At 32.5% G+C, this 16,573-nt stretch overlaps 1 non-coding gene across 1 annotated transcript; it reads right to left on the reverse strand.

Moving 5' to 3' along the window:
* Positions 1–4,476: 4,476 nt before the first annotated feature.
* Positions 4,477–4,583, reverse strand: LOC139856595 (small nucleolar RNA R71). The gene has a single exon (XR_011762067.1). It is a non-coding gene; the product is annotated as a small nucleolar RNA R71 (small nucleolar RNA).
* Between the last annotated feature and the right edge of the window lie 11,990 nt (positions 4,584–16,573).

Below are 16,573 nucleotides of genomic sequence, written 5' to 3' on the forward strand. Positions count from 1 at the left end.
CATCGAGAATTGAGTGCGAATATACTTATGAAACGTTTTGAATATTTCAACAACTTGCGATTTGCGTCCGAAGGGAAAAGTCCATAGAAATTTAGAGTAGTCATCTAAGAAGAAGACATAATACTTGTGTCCTGCAGAACTAATTAAAGGTGAAGTCCAAATATCAGTATGAATAATATCAAATGGAGATGTAGTAATAGACGTAGAATCATTAAATGGTAACTTAATATGTTTGCCAAGAATGCAAGACTCACAAAAAGGTGAGTTTTTATTACATGAGCTATTAATTCTCTTATTATTTCTAAGAAAGCGAAAAATATTTGCGCCAGGATGACCTAGACGCCGGTGCCAGATTGATAATGCTAAAAACGAACACATATTTCATAGCATTATCCTTCAAGAAAGACAAGCTTTTAGTTGCAATTTTTCGATTTTCAAGTGATATTCGTTTAAATAATAAAAGGTGAAGACAAAAGACAGATTCGACGATTTGAAGACGCAAATGACCAAAAAGCTCAAATGTACAAGATACAATCCAAGTGGTTCAATTTATTGATAAGAAACGTCTAAAAATTACAAGAGTACAAGCCGCAAAACGCAAAGTACAAGATATTAAATCGTACGAAAAGGCGTTCGAAAATTCGGAACCAAGACATGAACCAACTATCAACGTGCGACTCAACGGAGCTAAAATTACAAGTCAACTATGCACAAGAATATAATATTATATATAATTAATTATATATATATATATATAATATTATTTTAATCAAAGCAGCCCACGTTTAATTCACTTGGATGAGCTGGAAACAAGAGCTCCGCGATCGCGAAGCCAGAAGCCTCAAAACCATCGCAATCGCGGAGCAGCCCTGTCACAATTTGGCCTATAAAAGCTCGCGCATTCTGCCGAATCCGTTACCCCGTTTTCTTTCTTTCTATCTACGTAATATATATATATATATATATATATATATATATATATATATATATATATATATATATATATATATATATATATAATTATAATTTTATTTTTAATTTAAGTTTAATAATAATAATAAGGTTATGGTAGCGAATGTTTTAAGTTTGTAAGTCGAAACTCTGTCAGTGTAACACTACGCGATTAATACTCATTGTAAGTTATGTTCAACCTTTTTAAATTAATGTTTCGTAGCTAAGTTATTATTATGTTTATTTAAGCCGAAGTAATCGTGATGTTGGACTAAATATTAAGACGGGGTTATTGGACTTTGGACCATAATTGGGGTTTGGACAAAAGACCGACACTTGTGGAAATTGGACTATGAGCTATTAATGGGCTTTATATTAATTAAACGATATCTCGTTGATTTAATATAGAGATTTATAATTTGACGTGTTTATATATAACCACATACGCTTGACTGGGTACGGTGGGTGGGATATCTATAAATACTAATAATTATTCATTTGACCGGACACGGGGATGAATTAATAGTCATTGGACTCATTAAAACAGGGATGGATTACATTCAAGGGTAATTGGTGTAATTGTTAACAAAGAAGTAAAACCTTGGATTACACGCAGTCGATAACCTGGTGTATTCATTATACAAAGTATTAAGACCTTGTTACAGTTTAAGTCCCCAATTAGTTGGAATATTTGACTTCGGATATAAGGTTAATTTGGCGAAGACTCTCGCACTTTATAATTATGACCGATGGACTATTATGGACAAAACCAGATGGACATATCGAATAATCCAGGAGAAAGGACAATTAACCCATGGTAATAAATTAAAATTAACACGTCAAACATCATGATTACGGAAGTTTAAATAAGCATAATTCCTTTAATTTATATCTCATCGTACTTTTATTTACCGTCATTTTATTTATCGTCATTTTATTTATCGTACTTTAAATTACTGCACTTTTATTTATCGCACTTTTATTTATCGTCATTTACTTTACGCTTTAAATTAAGTCATTTTTATATTTAATATTTTACATTAGGTTTTAATTGTGATTTAAGTTTTAAAATTGACAAACCGGTCATTAAACGGTAAAACCCCCTATTATAATAATAATAATATTACTTATATACATACATATATATATATATATATATATATATATATATATATATATATATATATATATATATATATATATATATATATATATATATATATATATATATATATATATATATATATATATATATATATTTTAAAATAAATATAGCGTTAAACTCAGCTAGCTCCCTGTGAAACGAACCAGACTTACTAAAAACTACACTACTCTACGATTAGGTACACTGCCTATAAGTGTTGTAGCAAGGTTTAGGTATATCACATTCTATAAATAAATAAATAACTTGTGTAAAATTGTATAGTATTTAATATTATTTCGTAATAAAATTAATAGTTTTTCGTACCCCTCCGCTCGCACATCAAGTTTTTGGAACCGCTGTCGGGGACTTCATCAACGCCGAAGCGAAACGCTATATAAAAAAAGAGATTTTTATTAAGTTTTAATCTATTTTTGTAAAAATATATTTTTATATAAGTTTTAAATATATAAAATAAATAAATAAATATATATATATATATATATATATATATATATATATATATATATATATATATATATATATATATAAGTTATATTTTTAATATTTAGTTTATAAAATTATTTCTAATTTAAGTGTTTAATGTTTAAGTTTTAGTTAAATTACATAACATTTTCTATAAATTAAAAAAAAAATCGAACCAGTTTGAGCCTACATCAGAATCTGAGCCTGCACATATCTGCGATCGCGGAATAATAAAAGCAAAGGTCTACGTGATCACGTAGCCTGCTCCGATAGGTCTGATCCTTAATCTGCACAAATTAGGGCTTAATTTAAATTTAATTATTATTATTAAACCTAATTAGGGTTTTTAGTTAATTAATACATATTTATTTCTAGTTTTAATTTATATTTTGTAATTTAATTTTATTTAGTTTTATTAATTTATAAATTAATACTTTTATAAAATAATAATATAAAAATAATATTTTTATAAAAATAAGTAATTTTATCATTTTTTATATCTTTTTATAAATTGTATATTTTTAATCGTATAATTTGTAATTTGCATATTTTTTGTTCGTAATTAGTTTTAAACTTAGTTTTTGCCGTAGTTATTTTATATTTCTAGATTTTTAGGCTTTGCCGTAAAATCCCTTAAGTGATTTTTCTTTAGATTAAGATTTAGGCGCTTTAGAATTTTACGATGTCACTTATCGCTTTAGTTTTAAATAGATTTTAGTGCCTAATTAAGTTATTGCCGTTTTGGATATAGAATTCCTTTTAAGCTTTAATTCCTTTAGACGCAACTTTTTAGTCTTAAGTTTTTTAGACTTTTAAGTTTCGACGCTTTACTTTGTTATTATTATTTTTTGACTTTTTGTTTTTCAACGTTTATTTTTCGACCTCTTGTTTTTCGACGCACTCTTTTTCTTTCTCCTTTCTACGCTCTAGTTTTTAGGACATAGAATTTTCTATATTCTCTTTAAATTTCAACGAAAAATTATTTTAAGCGGTTAAATTGATAGACATCCAAAATTTTCTGGTTCGTAGTAATAGTTGGATTTGTTAGTGGCAAGTTGTGGGCTTCCGATTTAAAGGGTCCTGGTTACCTGCTGCATCTATTGGCTATTCGAAACGTGGGCAAAATCAGAAAAGTTTATTAATTTGATAACTTTAATAATTTTTTTTATCTTTATAACTAATAGGATATTCAGTTAATGCAACGAGCAAAACGTTCACCACCTTTCATACGTTCACCACCTGTAACTCGATCAAGACATCTAGCCAATATAATCGCCGTTGATTTTTCTTTAGAATCATCATCTAGTCGACCAAGTACTCAAATTCAAATTTCCGATAATCCATTTTTTGAACCCGACCTCACAATTGAGAATCCGGAGGATACTCAAGGACAATTCAGAGATCCTGAACCACTAATCATTCCTCTTGAACCACATATTATTCAACCAGAGATTGTCAAGGAAGAAACCATTAAATTAGAATCCTCTAGTGATTCAGATTCAACAAATTCAATCATGGAAAATCAGGAACCTCTAAGTATGGAAGACCGAATGAGAGCTACACGCACTGGCCAAGGTCATGCCATTACTCAACCAGACATTAATGCGCCAGATTATGAAATCAAAGGACAAATCTTACACATGGTAACTAATCAATGCCAATTTAGTGGTACGCTAAAAGAAGATCCAAACGAACATCTTCGAACCATTAATAGGAATTGTACTTTATTTAAAATCAGAGAAGTTGAGGATGAACAGATCTATCTCATGTTATTTCCCTGGACTTTAAAGGGAGAAGCCAAAGATTGGTTAGAATCGTTACCTGAAGGGGCGAATGATACATGGGATGTTTTAGTTGAGAAATTTCTTAAAAGATTCTTTCCGGCATCTAAAGCTGTGAGACTTCAAGGAGAAATTGTTACATTCACACAAAAGCCAAATGAAAATCTATATGAAGCGTGGATGAGATTTGAAAAGTTGCTGAGAGGATGTCCTCAACACGGTTTAGACACTTATCAAATAGTACAAATATTCTACCAAGGATGCGACATTACTACACGAAAAGACATCGACATAGCAGCTGGTGGTTCCATTATGAAGAAAACTGCAACTGAAGCTTACAAAATTATTGATAACACAGCCTCCCACTCACATGAGTGGCATCAAGAAAAAGATATCTTCCGTTCATCTAAAGCGGCTAGAGCCAATTCTATCCATGACTTTGATTCCATTTTCGCAAAGTTAGATGCTTTCGAGAGACGAATGGAAAAGATGACTAAAGATATTCACGCAATACGAATTAGTTGTGAGCAGTGTGGAGGACCACATTTGACAAAAGATTGTCTCAGTATTGAACAAACAATGGAACAAAGAGAGAATGTTTCATACATGAACTAAAGGCCTGGAAATAATTATCAGAATAATTATCAACCGCCAAGACCAAACTACAATCAAAATCAGAATTATAACCAAAATGTTCCATACAACAACCAACAAGGTCCTAGCAATCAACAAGTATCCAATAATACTTATAACCAGCAAAGACCTATTTTTCAAAATAAACCACCACAAATCGATGATAAAAAGCCAAATTTAGAAGATATGATGTCGAAGCTAGTTGAATCTCAAACGCAGTTTTTCACATCTCAGAAACAAACTAATGAACAAAATGCTCAAGCATTTAGAAATCAACAAGCTTCTATTCAAAATCTGGAACAAGAAGTGAGCAACCTAGCGAGGTTAATTGGAGAAAGAAAACCGGGGAGTCTACCTAGCGATACAAATGCTAAACCCCGAAATGAAACAGCTAAAGCCATTACCACAAGAAGTGGTATTACACTCAAACCACCTGAAATACCTGTAATTTCTGATGACGCTATTCCCACTACACAGGCACCACAGCCTGATCAAGAGAAGGAAACAGAACCAGTAGTTGAAAAGGTTAATGAAGATAATACAGTTAAGGCAAAACCTTATGTTAAACCATACCAACCACCGCTTCCTTACCCGAGTAAAATGAGAAAAGAAAGACTTGAAGCCGAGCAATCCAAATTCTTGGATATGTTTAAACAAATAAATGTCAATCTTCCTTTCATTGAGGTGATTTCAGGAATGTCAAGATATGCTAAATTCCTGAAAGATCTAATCACAAATAGAAAGAAAATGGAAGAACTCTCAGCTGTTACAATGAATGCTAATTGTTCTGCAGTGCTGTTGAATAAGCTACCAGAAAAATTATCAGATCCAGGAAGTTTCACAATTCCATGTTTTCTGGGTAGTCTTAGTTCAATAGAAGCATTAGCAGACTTAGATGCTAGTATAAATTTAATGCCATATTCATTATACGCTAAACTAGACCTTGGAGAATTGAAACCAACAAGAATAAGCATACAACTAGCCGATCGATGAGTAAAATATCCTAGAGGGATAATGGAGAATATGCTAGTTAAAGTTGGTACTTTAGTATTTCCAGTAGACTTTATTATTCTGGACATGGAAGAAGATTCTCGAGTTCCTCTCATATTAGGAAGACCATTCTTAAACACGGCTAAAGCAATAATAGACGTGTTCGGTAAGAAACTGACCCTAAGTATAGAGGACGAGAGTGTTACTTTTTCTGTTGATAGATCCATGCAACAACCGCAATCTGCCGATGATACATGTTATTATATTCAAACTATAGATTCACATGCAGAATTATTACAAGAATTTCCAGAATTACAAGGAACGGGAGAATGTTCTTTAGGAGAAGAAACTGAACCAATTGATGAAGCTGAAATGTTAGCCGCACTTATTGCTAATGAATACGAACTAACAATAGAAGAACTTCAAATGCTGAAAGACTAAGACATATATCGATACAAATCATCGATAGAAGAACCACCGATATTAGAGTTAAAGCCACTTCCAAATCATTTGGAATACACTTATTTACATGGTAAATCTGAATTACCTATAATAATCTCGTCTTCTCTTACGAAAAATGAAAAATCTCAACTCATTTCTATGCTAAAAGCTCATAAATCATCCATTGCATGGAAGATTCATGACATTAAAGGCATAAGTCCTTCGTATTGCACACATAAAATCCTTATGGAAGAAGGTCATAAAATATATGTGCAACGCCAACGAAGACTAAATCCAAATATGCAAGATGTTGTTAAGAAAGAAATTATTAAACTGCTAGATACATGTTTAATTTATCCAATCTCTGATAGTCCATGGGTAAGCCCAGTTCAATGTGTACCTAAGAAGTGTGGCATGACTGTCATCACAAATGAAAAAGATGAGCTTATTCCTACTAGGACTGTAACAGGATGGCGTGTCTGTATTGATTATAGAAAATTAAATGATTCCACCAGAAAAGATCACTTTCTCTTACCTTTCATTGATCAAATGTTGGAAAGGTTAGCCGAAAATAGTTACTATTGTTTTCTTGACGGTTTCTCCGGATACTTTCTAATTCTAATCGCACCCGAGGACTAAAAGAAAACTACGTTCACGTGCCCTTATGGTACTTTTGCTTACAAACGCATACCATTTGGACTTTGCAACGCCCCAGCAACCTTTCAAAGGTGCTTGATGGTTATTTTTCACGACATGATAGAAGAATGCATGGAAGTTTTCATGGATGACTTTTCAGTCTTCGGTGATACTTTTGAAACATTTCTAGTTAATCTTGAACGAATGCTTATTAGATGCGAACAATCAAATCTAGTTCTTAATTGGGAGAAATGCCATTTCATGGTTAAAGAAGGCATCGTTCTTGGTCATAAAATTTTAAAGGAAGGAATTGAAGTGGATAGAGCTAAAGTAGATGTAATTGCTAAACTTCCACATCCCACCAATGTTAGCGGAGTTAGGAGTTTTCTAGGGCATGCCGGTTTTTACTGACATTTCATAAAAGATGTTTCTAAAATTGCCACTCCTATGAATAAACTCCTAGAAAAGGATGCTCCATTCATCTTTTCAAATGAATGCATTAAATCTTTTAATATTCTTAAAGAAAAACTCATTAATGCGCCGATCATGATAACTCCAAATTGGAATCTACCATTTGAACTCATGTGCGATGCAAGTGATTTTGCAATGGGAGCCGTTTTAGGACAAAGGATTGAAAAACAATTTCAACCTATTTATTACGCTAGTAAGATGTTACAAGGAGCACAAACGAATTACACAACTACTGAAAAAGAACTCCTTGCTATTGTCTTTGCTTTTGACAAATTTCGTTCATATCTCGTTCCAGCTAAAACGGTGGTCTATACTGATCATTCTGCTCTTAGATACCTATTTTCAAAAAAAGATGCCAAACCACGATTAATCCGTTGGATCTTACTCTTAAAAGAATTCAATATTGAAATCCGACACAAAAAGGGAGCAGAAAATCTCGCCGCTGATCATCTTTCTCGTCTTGAAAATCTTGAACTAGAAGTTCTAAATGAATCGGCTATACAAGATAACTTTCCTGATGAATATCTATTGAAGATCGATTATAATAAAATTCCATGGTTTGCAGACTTTGCAAACTACTTAGTATGTGGATTCCTTGAAAAGGGGTTGTCATACCAAAAACGAAAGAAATTCTTTAGTGATATAAAACACTATTTTGGGGAAGATCCACATTTGTTTAAAAGTTGTCCCGATGGAATAATACGCCGATGCGTATTCGGAGATGAAGCTAGTCAAATCTTAAACCATTGTCATACAGGACCAACAGGAGGGCATTATGGGCCTCAACTTACAGCAAGGAAAGTCTAAGATGCTGGATTCTATTGGCCTACAATTTTCAAAGACGCACACCTTCTCTGTAAATCCTGTGATGCTTGTCAAAGGGCTGGAAAAATAAATCAACGTGATGAAATGCCACAAAATGTCATTCAAGTATGTGAAGTATTTGACGTTTGGGGTATTGACTTTATGTGTCCAGTTCCAAAATCTCATAATAATCTCTACATTCTCGTTGCCATTGATTATGTATCTAAATGGGCGGAAGCACAAGCTCTCCCAACTAACGATGCACGAGTTGTATTCAACTTCTTAAAACGTCTATTTGCAAGGTTCGGAACACCGAAAGCTTTAATAAATGATCGGGGTACTCATTTTTGTAATAATCAACTTGAGAAAGTTCTCAAAAGATATGGAGTAACTCATAAAATCTCAACCGCTTATCATCCACAAACAAGTGGACAAGTTGAAAATACCAACCGAGCTTTAAAACGTATTCTAGAGAAAACTGTAGGATCAAATTCGAAGGAATGGTCCATGAAATTGGAGGATGCACTCTGGGCTTTTAGAACATCCTACAAAACTCCAATTGGAACCACACCTTTTAAACTCATTTACGGAAAAGCATGTCACCTTCCAGTAGAAATTGAGCACAAATCATTTTGGGCTTTGAAGACATGTAATCTTGATTTACATGAAGCCTGACATCTACGATTAAGTCAACTAAACGAATTAGAAGAATTAAGACATGAAGCATACTAAAATTCCTTAATCTATGAGGAAAGAATGAAGAAATGGCATGATAAAAGAATCAGAAGTTCAAAAGAATTTAAGGAAGGAGACAGAGTTCTTCTTTTCAATTCACGATTCAAGCTATTTCCTGAAAAATTGAAATCAAGATGGTCTGGACTATTCATAGTCAAAAGAGTTTTCCCATATGGAATAATAGAGTTAATAAATTCAAATGGGATTGAATTTAAAGTTAATGGTCACAGAGTTAAACATTATATACATGGTCCGATGAAAGTTAACAATGAAGTTAATCATAATTTCACCACCAACGAAAACCCTCAGAATGAAAACATAAATATGTTTTCAACAACATATGAAAAACCAAAAGTGGAAGATGGAGAGATTTCAAATTGGAGTGATGAAGAAGAATTTCTATATAAACCTCCCATTCCAAGAAACGAAGAAAAATATGAACAAGAAGTTCAAGTAGAAGTGAAAGAACCAAGAAAAGATCACCCGAAAAAGGTTAACAAACCAACTCTACTTACTAAAGTAGGAGACCCAGGTGAATTTATCATTTCTTGCTTGTTTAATGATGGTGCTATGTATAATGGGCTCGCAGATTTAGGAGCAAGTGCAAATGTTATGCCTCTTTCCTTATACAAAAGATTAGGTGTGGGTAAATTAAGACCAACCAGAATAGGTGTTCAATTATCTGATCAAACCATTAAAAACCCAGTTGGAATAGCCAATAATTTACTTGTTAAAGTGGAAAGTTTGACCTTTGTTGCAAATTTCATAGTTATTAATATGAAGGAAGACCTTGATATTCCTCTAATTTTAGGTCACCCATTTTTAGCAACCATCGAGGCGTTCTTTGATGTAAGAGAAGGTAGAATGACACTTAGGCATGGTGATAAATCGGTCACCTTTGTGAATCGAAAGTTTCAATCTTCACCAACCAAAACTGTTGAACTAATAAAAATGCCTAAGTGTGGGGAAGATGAAGCAACACCCAATGATGACCTGATAACAAAGAACCCGTTGTTGATACAAAATTAGATGCACCCGTTTTTAACAGTTCAACGAAGAAACTTTATAAACGGATTCAAGATGCTAGGATTAAGAGGAACTTTAAGTTATGTAACCGATTAGTATCCAATTTGTCGCCTAAAGAAAAGGCGATGTTAATTGAATTTGTGAATGTTACAGAGGAAATCAACAAATGGCTTGAAGCAAAACTCAGAGATATGAAAGTTGTTGATGTTCCAATTGAAGTTAACAATGAAGTTAATCACAAGTTCAACACCACAGCTAACTAAGTGTGGGGAGATTCAAATGTTCTAAGGATAATATAATGCTGCCTAGAGTTAGATTTTCTGTTTTTGTGTAGTTCTCGAAAATGGAATCCGAATGGTCTTTCCCTAGCAGACCCTAAAGAACTAGTCTTCTCCCCCCATTCTGAATTTTTTTATTTCTTTTAGGTTTTACGAGATGAAGAATTCCTTTGATCTGAACCATGGTTTGCTACTACATGCTATGATTACTAAACATAATAATAACACATTCCCGAGTGAACTGGTATCATTCATAAGAGGCAAAATGGACGAAGTAAGGAAAAAACTCAGGAAGAATCATAATAAGACACATTTTGGTAAAGGAAAATCGAAATCCGCAAAAAAAAGAAGAGCACGACACCTTGAAAGATGTCATAAATGCGGAAAATGGTCACACGAAGGTAAATGTTCGAACAATCAAACACATTCCAATTCTTAATTCGTTACTCTATGCAGAGAAGGACCATTCATATGTTTAGAAGAAAAATTATTGAAAAATCGTGGTTACGCTTACGTAGCTATGGAAAACCAAATCGAAAGACTCTCTTATGAGTCGACTAAAGCAGGTCTCTGAGAATTCTATCACACAGGTAAGTATGTACAGTTTTTATTTTAATTTTATTTATTGCTTTTAACCTTTTGATAATAAACGCTGAATCGTTCGCTATAAAGTATTAAATTGATATTCAATAAAATTAGTTATAATAAACCGAAATTATTGATATCATACAAAAATTTAATTCATCACTGCGAAATTTACCGTTTATTCATAAGGTATAAATATCTTTAATCAATCGATCCAAAATATTTCAAAAATTCGTCAGGAGTGAAACTAGGTAATATAGCCGAAATTACTTTACCCAAATGAGGGACGTACATTTTTGATAATATTTGATTGATTAAAGTGGGATAAAAGACCAAAAAAATTTTTATTTTTATTTTTACCTTGTTTTTAAAATTAATATATAACTATATTATTTTTAAATGTAAGTTTGTAAACTAATGTATATAAATACCAATAATATTTACATGAAATTTTATGCATTTTAAATTTAAGTTTGGTGTGAATTTAAAAACAAAAATTTACTTTAATTCATTAAGTTAAAAATTTGGTTTCTAAAATTCATCGTGAGTTGAAGACTAGGTCGTTGAACCGAAATTGCTTTACCCGAGGGCGGGACGAGAAATTTTGTTATCATTTTTAATTTTATTGATCTAAAGTATGCCAAAAACATTAAAAAACCCAAAAATCTTTGCTTTTAAAACAATCGCTTTGAAATGACAAATTTTAAAATTTTGTAGAGGGACGAACTAGGTGAACGTACCGAAACGACCTCAACCCAAAGAAAGGAACAAAATTTTAAAAATTAATCCATTAATTGTTTTATTAATAAAGGTTTTATATATATAAAAAAAATTGTCACGATCGCGGAGCTGCGAAGGCAAAATACATCGCGATCGCAGAGTGACCAAATTCCAGACCAGATAAACTGGTCGACAGCAGACCAGTTTATTCATCCCCAATTTTTTTTTCTGCCGAAAAACCCACGAAAAATACTCCCAAAAACGCGATTTTTCACCGTTAATCATCAAATTTGTTGCTATATAACGATGAGGAGATTCCTACCTAGAACCCTTACAAGGAGAATGGTAATTTCTACATCCAAACACCCTTTAATTTCGAATTTATAGTGTTCTTGATAGAATTTTTACCTAATTTGAATTTGATAATTTCTAGCATGATTATATTTAAATTGTATGTATATTATGCTTGTATATCCTAGATTGATGCTACTGAACATGATTAGAAGTCATAAATTTCAAAATTTTTAGAAATCTAGGGTTTGTGTTTTTGAACAAATTTGGGACTTTTTGATATAAACGAGTTATGGTCGATTTTTGTTATGAATTGATGCTAAATTAAGTAGTGTAATATGTTTAAGGTGTTAATTGATCCAACCTTTGATTACAAACATGATTTTTGAGCCAATTTGTTGACTTTTTAAGTCAAAAATGCATGAACGAGGTTATTTTGATATGAATGCCATTAGAAACTTGTTTAAATACTAATAATAATTATTTTGACATGTTATTTGAGTAAAATGCTTATGAACTTTGTATGCATTTTCATATATGCTTATATAAAAACTTGTAGAATTGATAAAAATATGAAAATGAGTATAAGTTTAATATGGATTAAACATGTTATTGTAATTTTTATAAATTGTAAATTTCTTGTTTAATGTGTTACGCAGAATGAACGAGGTGAATCTTCATCCGCGCCACAAAACTTTAATACTTATAATGAAGATGACGAGGATCAAGATTTCAGTGAACAAAATCAACCGCACCCTTTTATCCCATTGTCACGAGCAGTTGAAGCAAATCTACAGCCGAACTTAGTTTTTGACAGATTTTGGACAGAGTATCCAAAATTCCAGCGGAACTTAAATATTCTGCAACCTAAGAATGTTGAAGTGCCCAGGGTAATAGATTGGGCACCGTTAGAAACAGTGGGATTGGTCGAGCCAATCAGAGAATTACTTACACAAAGATATGGTAATTCTACTTTCAATGATTGGGTTAGTCTATTCACTATACGTAGACCTGTGTATAAGGAATGGTGCGTTGAGTTATTAATTACTATTGAACTAAATGATGAAGTAACTAGTTTAACAGATAAAAGTTTTATTAGATTCTTATTAGGAGGTATAATGCACCGTATGTTTTTATTAGATATGGCTGAAGCTTTGTGTATTTATACGCCTGAAGAACTATTAACTGATGATTGTAGACAGTTGATAAGTAATGGTAGAAGGGTTGATCAGGATTTTGATATGAATGAGTTGTGGAGTAGAATGACTAGCCATAATCATTTTTGTGGGGGTCACTATTCTTATACTGATATAGACAGAGCTGAGCTCAGGGTAATCCATAGATTCATTTCCAACTCTATTACACAAAGGGGTAAATATAAAGATAAAGTGAATGAAAATGATTTATTTTATCTAATGTGTATTAGAGACCCACAGCTTTGTAAATATTCCTTATTGTGTGGGTTATTATTTGTCGAAAATGATAAAGGGAATGTGAAACAATAGTATTATAGGGGGTGGTATTTTTGTGAATTTAATTGCTGAGTATCTCGGTGTGGATAGGGGAAGGGAATTAGTACAAGAACCCATTCCTCGTGATCAGATTGATATATGAGTATATGCTGGTGCAAAGGTTTTATTAAAAAGAAATAACATTGCACTGCCATATCAAGGGAGGCATCCACAGGAAGAGCGTAATCAGAATCAAGGTAATGAAGGTGGAGGAAATCAGATGACAGAAATGCAAATTTTTATGGCCCAACATGAGTATGAAATGGCTAGACAACGAGCATTTCAAGATTGGCAATATCATCAAAGCCAAATCATAAGTCATTGTGCATACATAAATACAAACTACATTCCTACTCAAATGGTCATATTTCCTCCATGGACTATACAGACCTGACCACCGTTCCCTACATATAACCCAGCTCAGGCATTCTACAACACTTATGGATATGAATGGGATCCTTACTGGAACTATCCTCATCAACCGTAGTTTTATTTTATTCCTATTTTGAAGTTTGTAATCTGTAATGTTATTACTCTTTAATACTTATTGTGATACTGTAATAATTTTTATAGTTTTCTAACTTTATTTTTTTTAAATAATTTTTGAATGTGGGGTAATATACCAAACTTCAAAAATATGTATATATGTATGTTTGTAGTTTATCTTATGTACAAAACAGGGTAAAACAGCGCATTCTCAAAGGTTGGCATTAAGTTCAGCAAAAGCAACTAATTTTGACGATAAGATGAAAAACAAATGTGATGTAACAACAGACGGAATGAACAAATGAAGTGCACCATTTATCATTCAAAAAATACAACAATATGTTTGGAAACTTTGGTAAAATTTAATCATTTTCTACGCTAATCACCCTCAATAATTTAAATTGTTACTGATTTCTTGCAAATGAGGGCATTGCAAGATCTTAAGTGTGGGAAGGGATTAAATTCTTTCAGTTTTAGAAAGAAAAAAAATTGACTTATACACTTGGTTTAATAGCCAACGTTAAACTTTACTAGTAACGCAGTAGTTGTATTAGAATCTAGTGCTCTCTGATAATAAAGAACAGCCCTAGTCTTATATACTGACTACCCACTTCTAGTAAAATTTTTAAAAAAATTTCAACTAAATGAACTCAAAATCATGTTTATACATATTTATGAACGATAAAACTAGGTGTTAACACCGAAATTATTGTTACCTCGAAAAGGACATAAATTGAGAAACAACCCAAAATATTTGAATTCATTTAAAATGGAATAGAAGAGAATAAAAAGGCAAAGAAAGAAAAATAAAAGCCAAGTGTGGGAAAAATTTACCAAGTTATTTAAAACGTATATCACATATTTTTGTACAAATAATTGAAGATACTTTTGTTTTGGATAATATTAATCAGTTTTACCCAGTTTGTTGTAATATAAATGAAATATAAAATGAAGTAAAGTCTTCTGAGAAAAAGACACGAGCTTCTTGATTTAGGTCAGGAAGTTGTCGTCCAGACCAGTTGTAGAGTCTACGAAAAAACTTGAAAAGTTTTCTCGAAAATCAGCTGGAAATCCACAGATCTCAGCATCAAACAGGGTCGCCAAGTGGTCAGACTTATCCTAACCATGAGAGGATATATCTCGTAAAATGGGGAGGGCACCGTGCAAATTAGCTTGATAAGACTAATGAATCAGACCCCCAGAAAAGGATAATCTCCTTAAAAGATCAAAAATAAGCTTTTAAGCCTGATATTACTCAATCCTTGAGATTGACCTTAAAGACTGAGAATTCAAACTCATGGAATTCGATGATATCTAAACTCGAGCTTAAATGAGAAAATATTTTGATCAAATTACAAACCGATTTGTTTTCTGAAACCCTATTTTCAAAGCGTTCGTTACCATTGAACGTAAAATCCTAGGAATTCACCTGGAATTCATTAGGTCACCTGAACCAAATCGGGTGTCAACCGTAAGAACGGTGGTTGCATAGCATGGTCGAAGACAGGACCTTGTGCCAGACCGAAAAATTATAGGGTGATCTTTACTATTGCTCCTACAAAGCATAGTAATTGCATCCGACACGTTGTGGACCATAATCAAAAGCATGTCATTAGACATTGCCTTAACAGTTTCTTGTTCATCGCTTTCCTTTACAACCGGACGTAGTTTACTGAAAGGTAATATACGGAACAAGTAAACTGGATGTGTGCTTTCCGATACAGGGTGAGCAAGTGGGTGACACAAAACCATAAGTTTTGAGCTAAAATTTTCAAATCTGAAACCCACAAAACCCACAAATATATTTTGCAACACCGGTGAAGGGTTATTCCGAAAAACTTATCTAGGGTAAAAGCTAGAATGAATTTTCAAAAGATCAAATGTTTTCATAAAGATCCAATTTCCTAAAGGATCTAATTTTTTTTGTCATGTGGGACTGTAAACCACAACGTTACTATCATTGTTCATACCACCGTATCAAAATCACTAGTGTACAAAATGTGAAGAATAAAGAAGTGATTCTAGTAAAGTTATATTCAAGATCTATATTGCTTGAGGATAAGCAACGCTCAAGTGTTGGAATATTTGATAATGCTAAAAATGAACACATATTTCATAGCATTATCCTTCAAGAAAGACAAGCTTTTAGTTGCAATTGTTCTATTTTCAAGTCATATTCGTTTAAATAATAAAAAGTGAAGACAAAAGACAGATTCGACGATTTGAAGACGCAAATGACCAAAAAGCTCAAATGTACAAGATACAATCCAAGTGGTTCAATTTATTGATAAGAAACGTCAAAAAATTACAAGAGTACAAGCCGCAAAACGCAAAGTACAAGATATTAAATCGTACGAAAAGGCGTTCGAAAATTCGAAACCAAGACATGAACCAACTATCAACGTGCGACTCAACGGAGCTAAAATTACAAGTCAACTATGCACAAGAATATAATATTATATATATATATATATATATATATATATATATATATATATATATATATATTATTTTAATCAAAGCAGCCCACGTTTAATTCACTTGGATGAGCTGGAAACAAGAGCTCCGCGATCTCGAAGCCAGAAGCCTCAAAACCATCGCGATCGC

Source organism: Rutidosis leptorrhynchoides, chromosome 6 (assembly GCF_046630445.1).
Source record: "Rutidosis leptorrhynchoides isolate AG116_Rl617_1_P2 chromosome 6, CSIRO_AGI_Rlap_v1, whole genome shotgun sequence".
NCBI classification, from domain to species: Eukaryota; Viridiplantae; Streptophyta; class Magnoliopsida; order Asterales; family Asteraceae; genus Rutidosis; species Rutidosis leptorrhynchoides.